Below are 17,061 nucleotides of genomic sequence, written 5' to 3'. Positions count from 1 at the left end.
CTATGAAAATAATTGCTAGATGGACGCTCATGCATGTGCAGGCCTGTGCATACACAGTTAGCCATCTTATTGTAATAAAGTTTTAAAAAAACAATTCCCAAACAGAAACAAGCAATGGCACAACTGAAAGTTTGACAGCCAATGCCAGGCCTATCGGCTTTACGCTTGCGGTGGAAATTGTTTGGGAATCTTGAAAGCCTGAAGTGGTGACAAGCAACATCCGGCTCTTATTCCGTCGGTGTGATGGTGCAGGAAGGCGAGGATCCGCGATATACCTTATAATTACACGTCAGGCACCCGACCCTGGGCTGTAGATTCTGAACTGTGTACACAAATGATGTACAAAAAAACCCGAAAAATGTTAAATTGCATTGTACACAGGTTGCACAAAAGCGGATTATGAGATAAACACGATTTACATGAAACCGCGAAGTTTTTTTAAATCACGCTTTCCTGTGCAGGCTCTGAAATTAAATATCATTAATCACACAAAGAAGGAGAGCACGGGGGAAATCAGAAAGATGTAATGCAGGCAGTTAAAAGTGACATGACCTTCTGTAATGTCACTTGTCACCGACTGATGCCACAGACTGGAGGAAGGTCTAGAAAGAAACGAATGCCTGGCGCGACTCCTCGCGCGCAATACTAATACAGATGACATTTGAAACAAGACAAGCAGGAAGTGGGATAAGGGAAGGGGTGGCAAATGGTGTGTACATTTTGCGGGCGCTTTGATGTTCGCAGTGGCCACGCGGCTCACTGCGAACATCAAAGCGCCCGCGAAATGTACACGCAGGCTGCCAATGCACTGTGTGAAAGTGATCGCGATCAAAGCGGCCGCGAAAGTGAAAGCAAACGAGTGCTTTCAGGCTGCCAAATGGTGCGCGCGCCCGGCGCACATGCACTGTATTTGGAGGCCTGAAAGCACTCGTTTGCACTTCCAGATCCCCCATTTACAAAAGCTCTCGCGAGAGCAGCGCTAAAGCGCTGTCTCAGACGAGACCTAAAAAACATTCCGGCAGCATAACTTGTTCCAGAAAAATTCAGATAAAGTCATTTGAGCAGCAAAACAAGGACTGAATACCAGGTATGTTTTGATGAGCAAATGCTCCACAGATTACGATTGCTTCCTCGTTATTTTGAAATTAAAACAATTGCTTCAGCGATCCTCATGTCTGTTCTGTACTGTAATTTTCCGAATGAACAGAGTGACGAAATTCCCTAACATTTTTCTTTTCGAAACTACTTAGGTGCATTTTTTACTTTTGCACTTTTTCCCATACGTGTGTTGCTGGATTGAACACTTCCGCTCAATGTGCACCAGGTACAAACACATTGTCATTTCTTGCTACGTGAAAAAAACTGATTTGCATATTTATCTTGCTACAGCAAATATGTGTACACACGATCGAGAACCATACTATAATCTTGCAGGGACCAGCCGAGACTGAAGAGCAATAATGAACGTTGCCACGTTTTATACATGTTACTTACTCTATGAAGTGAATTTAGTTAGCACAAATGCAGCTTCAGAAACAACCTGACTACAGGCGTCATTTTAGAACAACAATCTGTGGTTTACTTGCCTCGTTTGGTGTTATTTTTCATTCACAGGCAAAAGCATGAACCCAGAGCACCAGATGGGGGTGGGGAACAGTTCACACAGCTATTGGCTACCGGAGTCTGCCCTGCAGCCTTAGAGACAGTGCAGCACGTGGCTTTGTCAGATCATGGCTTTTGCTCGGGCCCCACACACAGCCTAAGTCCCGTATGACCAGGTATTGTACAGTTCTTCGTTGATAGCCTTGTTTTATAAGAACGTGTGGCTGAGGCATTCTCTGAGGTTTAGGGGGGAGGGAGGTCAGATTCAAAACTTTAGTGTCTGGAAAGCCTTTGCTGGGAGGTATTCGTTTTAGCTGTGTATGCTTTGAAAACAGCAGGCAAAGTTCACTACTGTGCTAATACGTTTTTATTAGATTTTTGGGGATAGTACCAGATGACCTGCCCCTCAAGCAGCTGTTCTCCAAGTGCAAATGGACAATGGTTTATATTTTCAAAATGCAGTTGGCAGCATGTCGTCTTTATTGGTGGTGCATAAAGCTCTGCAGGGTTGAAAGTATGAGAATGGGGTATGCTAGGTCTTTGGAACACTTTCCTAAAAAGTAAACTGGGAATGTGGTCAATACTTGGCAGCATGCAATTTGCAAAGGAACTGCAAATTAAATGTAATGAACATTTTTAATTATGGGCATCTTTTCTTTCTAAAATATTCGGAATGAAACTTTCAGTGGATCTATAAAGGCCTTGAGACATATGCTGCTGGGGAAATGGTGAAGATGAATTCTGCAGCATGTAACACAAAAAAATCTATTTTCTGCAGACTTTTCAAGTCTTTTGCTTACATAATTAAATTATTGATACGTTTGTGTTTGCCTAATGCGGGTTTTGATTGCCCCCCCCAGTATGCACAGCAACCCCAGACTCAGCACATTTCTCAAACCGAGCTCCTATTTGTGTACATGCTGACTGACTGCTGTCCCCAGGCCCTGCTTTCCCATCTTCAAAAATCACACGAGGGGACAGCAGCTTTGCTAATATTTCCAAGTCCATGCATAATGTGCTGTTGAAGTATAGTCTTTTTTTCGAATTCTGGTACTTGCAGTCTTGTTTTGTTCCAAAATAAAACAAGACTGCAAGTCCCTCTATTCATAGAAAACAAGCATTTGCAATGCAATAGGTCTCGCATTTGTTGGAGTTGGAGCTATTTGTATTGTAAATGGCAATGTTGTTTATTTATGTTTTTCTTTGCAGTGGAGTGATTATTATTTAAAGGAAAAAAGCATGTTTTACTGATGAAGTGGAGCCAGATTCGTAAGACAGGCAGGCATTTCATGTGTAACCCTGTTTGAAACCCCACCTCAGGGAATTTATACTCTCCGTTGGGCACAAGATACGTACCATATTCCAGACAGGTCCTCCTCATGCTCCCAGAATGCAAATTCACCGTAATGCTGAATCAGGAGCTTTAAGGTATGTCCCTTAGCAACTGAGCACTGGCCGCAGTTCTCACCACCAAGTGTGGTACCAAAAAGTGCAGCGCAATATTATAAAGCGCGTAGCTGCACTGCATCATATGTACAGCCATTTAGCACCGCAAACAACACCGACCCTTGACAAAAGCCATCTTGTATAGCGCCCTAATGTACAGCAGCAAAGTGTGCAGCGCCCGCCATGCTACTAAGCGGTACACGTCACATCAGCAAACACAAAGCGCAGCGCCACATGGCATAGTGTCTGTGCGTACCCAGCGTAAATTGTGGCACAGCGGTGTTCAGCAGCTTAATGTGCACCAACAAACGTTACAGCGCCACAAAGTGCACGGTAATCTTGTTCAGCACCACTGTACACCAGTGCACGGTGACATGCTACATCATCGCCGCACTGCACGGTCTCCTCGTGTGCAACACACCGCATTCTGCAGAAGCACCACACGCACGGCGTGCAACAACCCACCGCAGCGCCCTACAGTGGAGCAATCCCTTCCAAAATAAAGACGCGTGTGGGGTCCCTCGGTGCACGCCCGACACTACACAAGTGGGGCACGAACACTGCGGCACTGCACAGCAGCGACGGCTGAAGCGCGCACAGCCACCGGCCCAGGCCTTCAGGCAGCGACCGACCGACACCAACATGTCCAAAAGGCAGGATTTCTGCAATCTTCATGTAACTGTAATGAAAAAACGTGAAGAGGAAAAAAAGACCGATAGACGAGTTGATAGAGGAGGAAGGAAGCCAGGCCAGAGTGAGCCCAGAGCGTCGCATCATGGACATATGCGGAACAGCAGCAGAGTTCCAGTGAGCAGGGCAACTAAATTACCTGCAACAGCGCCACAAAGTCTCTGGACTACACAATAAAGCACTACAGAGATGAATGTTATAGGATTGACCGTTAACGGAGGGAGCCAGGTGAGGGTGGGAGATGCGGCCCTGTCCTCGGACAATCACAAATCAAAATATAAGGCACCAAAAAGCAACTCTTCCGTCCTAGAAGAGCCACAGAAACCAGAAGCAATGCTTCTTAAATTCGTCATCGAATCGGCATAAAATGATTTTCAGCGACGATGTGTCCGTCGCCCCTAATATTTATCTACATAATGCCGGGGGTCCACCCCACACAGCCGGACGCACCCGTGCTGTGCTCCTCTTCCAAGCCTGGCGTGCAGCCTTCTAATGTGTGATCTGCGGCAAGAGTTCCACAGTCACGCCTTGCATGAAACCCGCAGTTTGGTCCAGCTTGCAGGGATTTCTTTTCACGAAGCTGCACGTGCTCTTGTGAGCTGTTAGACAGTAGGACTGGGTCTGCTTGTTTATTGTGCAGTCGGGGTTCGAATCTCTCCCCTACTACGCTCCCTGCCCCTTACAATACACATTAGTTGCAACACTACTCTCGATTGTCAAGCAGCAAACCAACAGCGCGCAATGGGTCAGATTATTGAATAAAACTGCAAGTAATGTATGTACCTCGTCCAAACCATGTGAACGTGTATGCGTTGTGTACAGTTCGTGTGCCCACAAATTATTTGTTTCGACATTTGTTTTGTGTTCTTGCCAAAGTAGTGAAAGAGTGCTTAAAACTGAGTTTTCGCGACAGGGTTTTGTGAACGTTTAATGGACGCCTTTCTTTACTGAACTGCCTGCGCGCAGAAACATGTCATGTAAGAATGCAGGTGAGGTTCGCTGCTCCGTGTGATCCTGTGAGCTTCCTTTCAGCACCACATCGATGATATGCCCAAGCTGGATTTAGGGAGAAGCCGATCCTATCTGTCAGGTTACACCGCAGAGTCGTTTGATCAGTTTAGTTAAGCTAGCACGTTCCCCACAGCGCTCTGGTGCAAGTGTGCAAAATTTTACTTGGCCACATCTCAAAAGTCCACACAATACATGCACCATTAGTCCACAAAATAAAAGAATGCATTTACACTACCCAGGAAAACCAGTTAGGGTTAGGGTGACCAGATTCCCACAACAAACAAGTGGCCGTGCGGCCGCGAAAGTGATCGCGATCAAACATCAAAGCGGCCGCGAAAGTGAAAGTAATCGCGGTGCACGCACACCCGCGCACATGCACTGTAGCTCTAGGCTGGCCTGGTAGCACTTTTTGGAGCCCTCTCAATAAGTCTCGCCAGACCAGCGCATGCGCTGGGTCAGGCGAGACCTAAAAAGCATGGAAAAAGCAGGCTATCACACATAGACCAGAAATCTTGGCTGCTATGGCGACAGAAGGTGGTAGGAAAGAACATACCAGCCTTGCAGTCTGGAGCCTGGTCATGCCCCCCGCAACTCCATGCCTGCACTGCACCTCCAAGTAAGTTTCACAGATGCTGGAGGTCTTGGAAGCCAGCTGTGTTTTCTGTGGTGTCCAGAGAGGTGTGGGTTGCATGGATCCCCCAACGTTTTCTTACTCAGAATACCCTACAAATGTGTAATGTTGAATAAAAACACTAATTTTCCTTGCATTTTTGTGACGTAAATGACAGGAATGTGAATGGATCCACACATTTTCTACCAGCCAACGTTCCCCCACTTGTCCCGATAAAAAATCTACCCCTCTTGTGTGCCTGGGCCTAGTGCCTTCGACAGGAATGGATCACACAGCAGTGTGTTTAGAATGGTCAAAAATGCTTTCATATTTGGGACTGTCCTGGAGGGAGAATGGCAACTTAACTTCTGTCAACAATCCTGACTTTTCAGTTTAATTATCTACAGTGGGATCTCAGCATCTACGATTCCAAGCATTTGCCCCCTTAACAATACATTCAGTTATTGCTTTATTTACACAGCTTTCTGTAAATGCAGTGATAATTGAAAGACTCAACATCTTTTATTGTTGTGAAGACAATGGTAGCTGTTGACTACTAGCACTTAATTGTTAACATCATTTTTTTTCTTTACATGGTGGAAACCATACCATGATGGTGGTGGCTGTACTGGAGGTGAAGTGAATAAGAACCTGATCAAACACGATGCCCTGCATGCAAGACTGTTGGCCTTTGCCGTAAAGGTGTCATTAAGGTAAGTCGGTGACTAGAAGGTATACCAAATCAGTGGACCTCCTGGGGGTCCAAAAAAAGCATCTTGGTATATTTTCTAGGAATCCGAATCTATAACCTACTCTTTTCAAATGATTAGCATAGGATCAGGTTATAGGCATACCTTATGTTTTTGCAGGTGAACCACTAAACATGGCAACATAGACACAGAGTTAGCTTAGCATCAGTTTATTGAATCAATATTTGCCTTCCACCAATGCCCTCACTGTGGTGCATTTGCTGTCATGAGACCCACAGCACCACTTTGTATAGTTGGTTCAAGGCAACCTCACTACTGTTTTGTGTCTTCTGGCACTGCCATGAATGTTTAGAACAGGGACAGGTTGTAGGTGCACTCTCTCTCTTTTTCCCTTTCTAGGTGGACCGGGCGCTTTGACAACCATCAACTACACATGTTACTAGGGAAAGTTTGTAGGTACATGCTTAGCAGCTTGCCTTGAGCTAATGCCCTCACTGAGGTGCGTTTGCTGCCAGCAGAGCCAGTGCACCACTTTGTACAGTTGGTTCAAGGCAACCTCACTACTGTTTTGTGTCTCCTGGCTCTGCCATGAATGTTTAGAACAGGGACAGGTTGTAGGCACACTCTCTCTCTTTTTCCTCTTCTAGGTGGACCAGGCGCTTCGACAACCATCAACTACACATGTTTAGACAAGGGAAAGTTTGTAGGTACATGCTTTGCAGCTTGCCTTGAGCTAATGCCCTCACTGAGGTGCGTTTGCTGCCAGCAGAGCCACAGCACCACTTTGTACAGTTGGTTCAAGGCAACCTCACTACTGTATTGTGTCTCCTGGCTCTGCCATAATTGTTTAGAACAGGGACAGGTTGTAGGCACACTCTCTCTCTTTTTCCACTTTTAGGTGGACCAGGCACCTCGACAACCATCAACAACACATGTTTAGACAAGGGAAAATTTGTAGGTACAAGCTTTGCAGCTTGCCTTAAGCTAATGCCCTCACTGAGGTGCGTTTATTGCCAGCAGAGCCACAGCACCACTTTGTACAGTTGGTTCAAGGCAACCTAGCTCCTGATTTGTGTCTTCTGGCTCTGCCATGAATGTTTAGAACAGGGACAGGTTGTAGGCACACTCTCTCTCTTTTTCCCCGTTTAGGTGGACCAGAACTTCGACAACCGTAAACTAGACATGTTTAACCTAGGGACAGCTTGTAGGTACATGCTTTGCAGCTTGCCTTGAGCTAATGCCCTCACTGAGGTGCGTTTATTGGCAGCAGAGCCACAGCACCACTTTGTACAGTTGGTTCAAGGCAACCTCGCTCCTGATTTGTGTCTTCTGGCTCTGCCATGAATGTTTAGAACAGGGACAGGTTGTTAGCACACTCTCTCTCTTTTTCCCCTTCTAGGTGGACCAGAACTTCGACAACCGTCAACTAGACATGTTTAGCCTAGGGACATCTTGTAGGTACATGCTTTGCAGCTTGCCTTGAGCTAATGCCCTCACTGAGGTGCGTTTGCTACCAGCAGAGCCACATAACCACTTTGTACAGTTGGTTCAAGGCAACCTCGCTCTTGTTGTGTGTCTCCTGGCTCTGCCAAGAATGTTATTATTTTAACATATCTTTATTGCCAGTTTACAACATACATTCCAATCATATCTTCATAGCACTCAGCGTTTAAATGGCTTAAAGATTGTCTCACCAGTCGGCCTTTTCTGGTTTCGCATGACAGAGTGGGATCTAGAGGAGTAGAGAGTCAATCATGATTCCGTGCTTTGAGTTAGTGCACTCAGTTTTACCTGACCTAAATAAACACGATCCTGGCACAAGTACTTTTTGAGCTCTGTTCTGCAACCCTCAGAAGATATGGAAAACCTGAATCAATTGTGAAAAGATTTTTTGGTTTCTTGTTGTGTTAGGGATGCTTGATAGGTATTTTTGGGGACACTATAGCTACCTTTGCTTGATTCTTTTTTTTTATTTTTTTAAAAATCTTATTTTTTGTATCCAAACAGTAGGCACAAATCATACAATGTTATCAATCTTCACTTTTCAGTAGTACAGAACACTCGGGGACACAACCCACACCACCTACATATCAGTTATTGCGTTTTTTGTATGTGCAGCAGCAGATGTTATATCAATTTACATATGACCCTGTCCTCCCCAGCAACCACCAGTTCACTGTATTCCGTAGTATCTGTTCCCTGTGTGGTACCCCAAGCGTAACATCACAAGTGTCAGTCTCTCCTTGATTCTGGTCATGCGTCGAGTTCCGGGACTGCCTGCAAATATTGAACCAGTGGCTCCCAGAAGTCTTTGGGCCGCGATGTCTGCGGAATATCCTCCGCATTACCCTCTAGGGTCGTCTTACAATAGGTCATATCTGTAACCAAGTCCTTAAATCTGGGGGGCCTTTTACTTCCCCACGTCATCGCAATCCTCCTTTTTGCAAGCAGCAATGCCACCGCCAGAAATTTCCTGCGTCTAGCATGTTTAAGCTTCCTAGCGCCCAATACCAAGGGGGTATTAGGTATCTGTTCTGACAGCATTACGGATAGTGTGTCAGTGACTTCCTCCCAATAGGTCTGCAGTTGTGAGCATAAACATGATGTATGTAAGAAGTCCGCGTCTGGTGCACCACACCTCAGGCAGTTATCGGTCTCCCGTAGGCCCAACCTGTGTAGTTTAGCCTGTGTATAATATACTTGATGGATGAATTTAAAATGAATGATATGCAAGTTGCAATTTGACGTGAGGAGTGTAAGTTGTGTGCAACAATAACGCCAATCCTGTTTATCAATTGTATCTCCTAGTGTCTTTTCCCACCTATCCAACTCTGCGGTAGTTTCATCAGCCTGTTCCTCTTGGACTGCGTTGTATAAGCGTGTTACCAGGTTTTTCCGGTTGGGAGCGGTTAACAGTATTTGTAATGTATTCAGTTGTGTAGGTTCGTCCGGAAATGTAGTGTACAAAGATCTAACCGCTGTACGTAATCGTAAGTATGCAATTTTTTTAGGGGGATCTGATGGACACACAATTAAGGGTCTGTCCAGTTGGTGAATGTGTTACAAGGGTATAACTGTCCCATAGAGGTCAGCCCCATCTCCGTCAGTAGCGCATTCATTTTTTTTTTCTTGCGTCACCGCGAGTCTAGGGTGTTGTTCCAAGGGCAAAGCCCTTGCGTTCACTGGCAACTTGCCCGCCCTCTGCGCCATCGCGTACCACGCCCTGGAGGTGCATAGAGCTGTGTGAATTTTGTCCCTTGGTGTGTGCCTTGTTGGATCTGCTATAAGCGCAGACAATGGTAAAGGGTTGACGCTATATTTTTCCACCGCAATGTGTGGTATATATGCATGAGGTCTCGTCCAATAGTGGGCATGTTGTGCTTGTGCACATAGGTAGTATAGATGGAAATCCGGTGCCTCAAAGCCTTCTAAATGGTATGGTTGGGTCAAGACCTTCCAGCTCGTTCTGGCCTGTTTGCCTGCCCATGTCAGCCTTTGCATACTGGAACGCAGTCTCCCAAAAAAGGCTGCATTTAACCAGATTGGTACGTTCCAGAACAGATACAGAAACCGTGGTAATACAATCGTTTCTGTAAGACTATCCTGTCCGCCATTGAGAGTGGCATTTTTATCCATTTATCTACTTGATCTTCTACTCTCACCAGTGCTTTCCCATAATTCTCTCTAATAATCAGTTCTGGGTCCCGACGGATCCAGACCCATAAGTATTTAACTGGGTCTGTCCGCCATTTAAGAGGATATTCCAGTTGGGGTTTCCCTGTTTCCGCCGTTAAGGATATCACCACTGATTTGTCCCAGTTAATGCGAAGGCCCGCATATCTCTTGTATCTAACATATTCCCTAATGAGCAAGTTTAGGTGTCTATCTGGGTGTGTAGTGTAGAGGACCATATCGTCCGCATACAACGCAATGTGGGAATTTTGACATGTTGCCTGGTGTGGGTGCTTTTTGACACCTGCAGGGAGTTGCATACCTGACTGCTATATTGGATGATATTAAGCAAATTAGAGGGGAGGTGAATAACCTGTCTAAAACCTGGGCATTTAACAGTATTGCAAAGAAAGGGTTCTCTGTAGGGATAAATCAAGCAATTCATTTGTCAACAATATTCAAGCAGTGGGATCTATGGGTGTCTGTGCACATTGGTGTTTGATTGTAGGCATAAGGGAATGGCCCAATGAAAAGGTGTCATCCTCAATCATACTTTGTGTCATTTTGGAAAGTTGGGAAAGTCCTAGAAAAAATAAAGATGCCTTTAAGTTCTGTGTATAACTTGTCACATTTGCAAGTGCTTCAAATACAGAGGTCAAATGTCTGGCTATCTCTTCTGACAAATTGCTGCAGAATTGGTGTTTACATTTCTTTCTCTGACTGCAAAGTGAAAGGAGTTTTCAAAGTGAATTATGTGAAAAAGTGTAGGAAGCTGGCTCCGTATGTGATATATTGCCACTAGGTGATAATACCATGCAGAGAGTCCAAGGGGTCTCCAAGTGTACAGGGCTCAATGTTGAACCCAAAATACTCTATTAGTGGTAGTGTTAGCAAGCAGCATTAGGCCTAACACAGAGGACTGTAAAACATGGATTGCACAACCGTGATCAATAAAGGACATATGACTCAAAAAGGAGATCCACAACAATTTTAGAAAATATACTTTGTTTGTATTTTATTTTAAGACTAAGATCTTCACAATCAGGTAAGTACGTTTATAAATAAAAATACTTTTCACTTTCATAAGTTGACAGAATATTTTCAGAACAGTTCAATATCCTATGGTGAAAACAATATAGCAGTAAAACAGGTAAGTACCACATTTGTAGTTTCAGTCTTCGGGACCAAAGGTCAGCTAGGGCAAAGGGTAAGGAGAGTACCAAAACTGCACCACCAGTGGCACAGGGGCGGCTGGGAAAGCAAAAGACACACAATTGATGGACGGAATGCAGAACAAATCAAAACATTCACCCGAGTCAAGAGATCTGGGTTAAATCCATCATTATTTTGCTCACCATGCCACCCCGGTTTAGACCTAGCCATATGCAAATCAGTCTTGACCCTGTGCCTCATGGGAACAGTCCAGCCTGAACTGCTGGCGGGTGCAGAGGTCAAAGTCGGAGCTTGGCCCAATGCTTTCCCATGGAGACTGGGAGTGCCTAGAGCCACACTGCTTGCAGATAAGTAGATCGGTTGCAGGTGCCAAGCTTTGGGGGTTAGCTCAAGCACAGGGGGGCTTCAAAGCAGAACCAAACATACACCGCCAGGGGCACAGGGGTGGCCAAGTGCAGGGTGCCAATTAAGCGCCAGACGCCCAATGCTTCTCAATGGAGTTTCTTCTTTTGACAAAAAGTTTACAGGAGTGGTACTGGAGGTTGCATGTGACAGACCAATGATTGCAGAGGTAAGTAGAGGTGTAGGGAGTCATAGGGGCAGGAAGGATCCTGCCGTAATGCATTGACATTTAATGACTTAGAAAAGTGTAATTAGAGGTCAAAGGTCAACAGAGATGATCCCCCGACACCAATTAAACCAATGGAAATGCAAGTATTTATCAAGACAATTACAACAATGCAACACTAGTAACAAATGATCCAAGGGTAGTGCAATAACGACCTTGATAAACCTAAACAAGTAAAATTAGAGGTCAAAGGTCAAAAAGCATAACCTCCTCCAACACAGTAACTAAGGAGGATGTTGGTACTCATAATTACAATTACAATAATGCCTCACTTGTAATAAATGATCTAACAGTAATGGATTAATGACCATGAAACACTTAGAACAGTGTAAATAGAGGTCAAAGGTCAAATTACATGACCCCCTATCACCAATTTAATGAACAAAAATGTAAGTACTTATCATTACAATTCAACCACTGCAACACTTGTAAACAATGGTCTCACCATAATGGAATAAACACCTTAAACACCTACAATGATGGCAAATAGAGGTCAAAGGTCAAATATTACGACCTCTACAATAATTTGAAAAAGGAAAAAAATAGTACTTTGCATGTTGAGTCCAATAATGCCACACTTCTTAAAATTGATCCAAGGGTAACAGAATAAAGAGAAAAAAGGTTAAACAAGATGTGTATTTAGGGGTCAAAGGTCACGTTTGTTCACCTCTCATAAAATTGAACTAGTTGACCTGTGAGAACAGACAATGACCTTTCCGAAGATACCTCACTTTGCAAAAACAAGTTCACTGTTACAAAGATATATCCTTTGTACACTTGCAGGAGCTACCATTTAGGGTCAAAGGTCAAGGACTGTGACCTTCAGGAGTTATATGCATGAAATCATATGCCAACTATTCACAAAATATGCATCACTACTGTGCATAAAAGTCAGAAAATACATTTTGAGGTGTTGAACAAATGTCCAATAACAAGACTAAGATCATTATATGAAAAACATCAACAGACGAAACAGCATGTCGGCCATTTTGTAGCATGTAAAGTGCTGTGAAAGGCAGCAAAAATATGTATTTTCATATATTTACTAACAGTAGTCTCTGAAACATCCATTTTACTTCTGCGAACCAATTCTGCTAGGCTTATATAAGTTTAGATTCTGCACAACAATAGAAAAACATGAAAAATGTATGTGCCTTATATCTATGTCATTGTATGACAAAGAGCCATAAAAAACACAAAAACAAAATTTAAATCAAAATCTGTCCTATTACCAGGTGAGCAAACAGACTAATAAATATTTCTGCGTGTCTGCTTTTGGAAAACGCAATTTTTTTTAATACCCTACCAACGCGGTCATTTACTCTTATCATTTTCACAGTCACCTGGCGGCCATCTTGAATTGTGTCATGTGACTGCAGGGTGTTTTATAAATGTAAGTTTTATATATGAATAAATAGTACAAGAAGTACTGAAACCAAAAATATATAGTTTCCCAACATTATGATCATAATTACACAAACTACAGCATGTTGAAGCAAAGCACTCCAAAAAGTCATTAAATGGCTTGGCACTGAAGGATTTTCAATGGGCAGTAATCTGGCTCAGCAGTGACTGAATGGGTAACAACCCTTTTACCTGGAACTATACAGGCTCTAATCATGACCACTGTTACAGGTTGTTCCAAGCAATATGTGAAATGACTGACCTGCTCACCACAACTCAGGTGGTGGTGCTCAACCCTTTGCATGTGGACACTAATAAGCCCTCATATTAGGTTAATACTGTACATATATATGGATCTGTGTATGTATGTATGTATGTATGTCTGTATGTATGAATGCATGAATGTACATTTTAGTATTTCTAAGGTGACGACCTAGCTGGCTAGCACCTGAGCACTGTACAGGGGACAAGCGCCAGTGGTGATGCTTAGGGGGGAGTTTGAAATCAATAATATTTGGGAGTTTTAGATTTGGAAGAGACATAGAGATGGGTTTAGGATGTGGCAGCTGTGGGACACTGGCCAAAATGCAGCAGATGTTTGTGCCACACTATTTAGAATTTATAGAATCTAAATGGGGGTGCCGGGACATTCACCGGTTTTAGGTGGATGTGCAACACAGAGGCAAAGCTTAGTTAGTCATTTTAGGGTGGTGTGAGTCTGAGATTTCCCAACAAGCAATGAGGTTATCCAAACTAGAAAGGACAGGGCTGACTGGGGCCAATGGAAGGTGGTAATGGAGAGGGTCAGGGGCATTAGTTTTCAGTTATTTGGAAAAGGAAGGCCATTCAGCGTAGGGTCTCAGTGTGACAGTCTGAACTATGTAGTTCACTTTAGTCCATTTCCCCCTCTCTTTAATGCAGGGCAGAGATGCCCAGGAGAGCAGACTAACATAAGCTCACATCTAATATCAGGAGGCCAGGCTTACGATGGGCAGCAAACTAAGTAAGCCTTTTAGTAGTCCAGGCCCAGCAGTAGACCATGCTTGGGGGAAAGGAGGAATCAGGAAGAGGAGGCCAGGTGAAAGCTGCAAAATAGTAGAACATGATCCAAAATACTAGAAGCCTATATCAGCATAAGTCTCCTAAAACTCCAGAAAGGGAAAGTGTGAAACTGCATGGGCCTTGCACACTGTTGTGACCTAAACAGAAAGGAATCAATGAACCCTCTATCCTTCTCACTTTTAATAGCAAATATAGAAATGGTATTTTAGATTAATAGATCATAGCCATGAATTTATATGCTGAAGAGCATTGCTATTTTTTTTATACTTGGTGTGCAATTGTCCATTGTTTGGCTTCTAGTGGTTGTTACATTTAGAGTTAGCTTTAGTAATTTTGCAACTTTTATGCCATTCTAAGTGTTTTTGGGAGGTGTTAGGTTTAATCTAACTTTCTTACAAAGGATGTGTAGATTAATGAAAGGATATCACTTATCAGTGTAACTTAAAAACGTTGTACCACTTTAGGAGCAAACAATTGGACAATGACATGGCTTTGGTCTATATTTTATCTAGGATTGTGACAGCAGCTGTTGCAAAATGTTCAAAATGTTAAAACATATAGACCTTAGTCTTTAACAGGACTAGAGAGTTCAATTCAAATTCAAATTCAAATTCAAAGATAGCTTTATTCGGTATTTGACAAAACACCATATAAGCAAACATTACAAAAATACGGTTAAAACAGTGTTATTTACATACTAAAAGGTGCTTGAAGGGTCGAGGTAAATATGACATATTTATGTATTATATGATGTTATTAGGCACAAAATAATACTTCTACAAACCCTCAACCTTCTAATCACTTCTCATAGACCCTCTACATTTTATAATAAACGACAGAAATTTTATCATCACTCCAATAATACATTCGTCTTGAAGCAGATACAATCTGTGGAGAGCTGCTTTACAGCTTCTCAGGCCCCACAGTTTTAACAGAGGCAATAGATGTTTTTTCCTACCCCATTGATAGTACTTGCAGAACAATATGCAATGTATGTTAGACTGGGTGGCTATTCCGTCACACGGGCACTTAATCATTTTCACTGACCAATCATTCGGTGTAGGGAACGTTATTAACCTGAAAAAACAGTCTGTCCTCAGACGAGCCAACAGCATTCTATGGTAAGGGGAGATATTTGGCGCTAGATAAGGATGTAAACCATGTTTGTGCAAAATCTGGCGGTGGGCTATAATGGTAGATTTATTCCCATCTAAATAGTATCTCCTCTCCTCCAATAGGCCAAGACACGTCTCTTTTAGTGCTTTTTTGGGGATTTGGGCGCATGATATTGGGTCTGAAAAGAGTTCTGGGTTGCCGATGGAGTTCAAGAGTTTTTTAACATAAGCTAGCCAAGGTTGTTTAGCGCCATTTCCTTGCTGCAGGCAATCCTGAATTACCTCCCTATTAAAGGTTGTGTCCTCGCATGTCCAGATCTTATGCCACAACATCACTGGCGCTATCTTTATAATGTCACTAATGTGAGATCTATCCAGTTCGTTGTGGCAGATAGTAGTAGATGTGGAACGCGGAACTCCTAAGAGGTACCTCAGGAAGGCATTCTCCACCCTTTGAATTTCGGAACTATCTGCAAGTCCCCAAATCCCCGCCCCATAAACAGCTGTGGACACACATTTAGCTGTATAGATCTTAAGTAGTGTGTCTACCGGTTTCCCGCCCAGTTTTTTAGCAAATTGCTTAACCGCCCCTATTGCGCGGGCAAAAGCCAGGTTTCGGGAGGTAACCGCGGCAGGCCATGTCCCCCTATTATTAAAAATGATGCCCAAATAGGAAAAAGTTTTCGACATCGCTATCTTTGAATTATTAACAAAGGTTTTGCAGTCTGGTACTTTTTTTCTCGTTGTACATGACATCGTGAAAGTTTTCCCCACATTTATTATAAGGCCTCTAGAGCTCATGAAAGTTGCAAAGCCTGTTAGTGCCTTTTGGAGTCCCCGCTGAGTGCGGGCCATAATCACCGCATCATCAGCGTATAGCAATAACGGGACTGCGAGTCCGTTTATCTTGGGGTAATCCACCTCCAGGTCATTCATCGAGTCTGCTACCTCGTTTATATACAAATTGAATAAAAACGGTGCAAGGATGCAACCCTGGCGAACGCCCTTTGCAATTGGGAATTTTCTGGTTTGTTCCCCATTTTTGCCATATCTCACCGTAGCTCCTGCATCTCTGTAGAGTTCCTGGATAAAAGTTAGGATGTTTTTATCTATCCCCATATTAGTCAGGGTTTTCCACAGGGTTCCATGATCCAAACAATCGAAAGCCGAAGTTAAATCGACAAATGTCAGGAACAAGTTCCCTTTTTTTGATCCAATATACTTGTTTATTATAAGGGACAGGTTTAAACCCTGCTCTATGGTTCCCACCCCCGACTTAAAACCATATTGGAATTTTGAAAGTATCCCGTTAGTCTTGGACCAGGTTTGTAGTTTGGTTAGTAACACCCTGCCAGCAACCTTCATTAAATTATCTAACAGAGAAATTGGGCGATAACATTTTGGGTCTTGTCTATCTCCTTTTTTAAATATTGGAATGACTATCGCTTCCTTCCATGTTTTAGGGAAACCCAAATTGGTATAAGCATTTAGAACATTTGCCAGTAAGGGAGCCCAGAGGTCTACATTCCCTTTAAATAGGTCAATGGGTACACCGTCAGGCCCTGGAGCTTTTAGGCTTGCACTCTGGGAAATCGCTTGTTCCAGGTCTGCAGGGGTGAACATTACTTTTAGTGGGAAATTTCCCTGTGGTTGTAAAAGGATCTCCCTCCCCTCAGCCAACTCCTCTTGTGAGGTCGACATAAATAGATCTTTCTTATAAAGAGCAGTAAAATGCTTGACCCAGACATCTTCAGCTATGCCAATTTCCATGGAATCTACCTTCCTGTCTAGAAAAAAGGGGGCATTTACCTCTTTCCAGAAGGACGTATTATCCCTTAGTGCGCTTGCCTTTATCAAGGCTTCCCAAGCTGCATTTTTGAGTTCTTTCTTTCTTGTCAGGAGAGTCAGCTTATAAGCTTGTCTAGCCTCCTTGACTTG

At 43.4% G+C, this 17,061-nt stretch overlaps 1 long non-coding RNA gene across 1 annotated transcript in view; it reads left to right on the top strand.

Annotated features, from left to right (window-relative positions):
* Positions 1-17,061, top strand: part of LOC146812827 (uncharacterized) — an 87,265-nt gene that overhangs the window by 11,346 nt on the left and 58,858 nt on the right. Inside the window, exon 2 of the long non-coding RNA XR_014966911.1 lies at positions 1,615-6,072. This is a non-coding gene — a long non-coding RNA (uncharacterized LOC146812827). The remainder of the gene's footprint in view (positions 1-1,614; positions 6,073-17,061) is intronic.

Source organism: Triturus cristatus, chromosome 7, assembly GCF_964204655.1.
Source record: "Triturus cristatus chromosome 7, aTriCri1.1, whole genome shotgun sequence".
In the NCBI taxonomy this organism is placed as follows: Eukaryota; Metazoa; Chordata; class Amphibia; order Caudata; family Salamandridae; genus Triturus; species Triturus cristatus.
The sequence above is the reverse complement of the archived record's forward strand: the minus strand, read 5'-3'. Positions and strand labels throughout refer to the sequence as shown.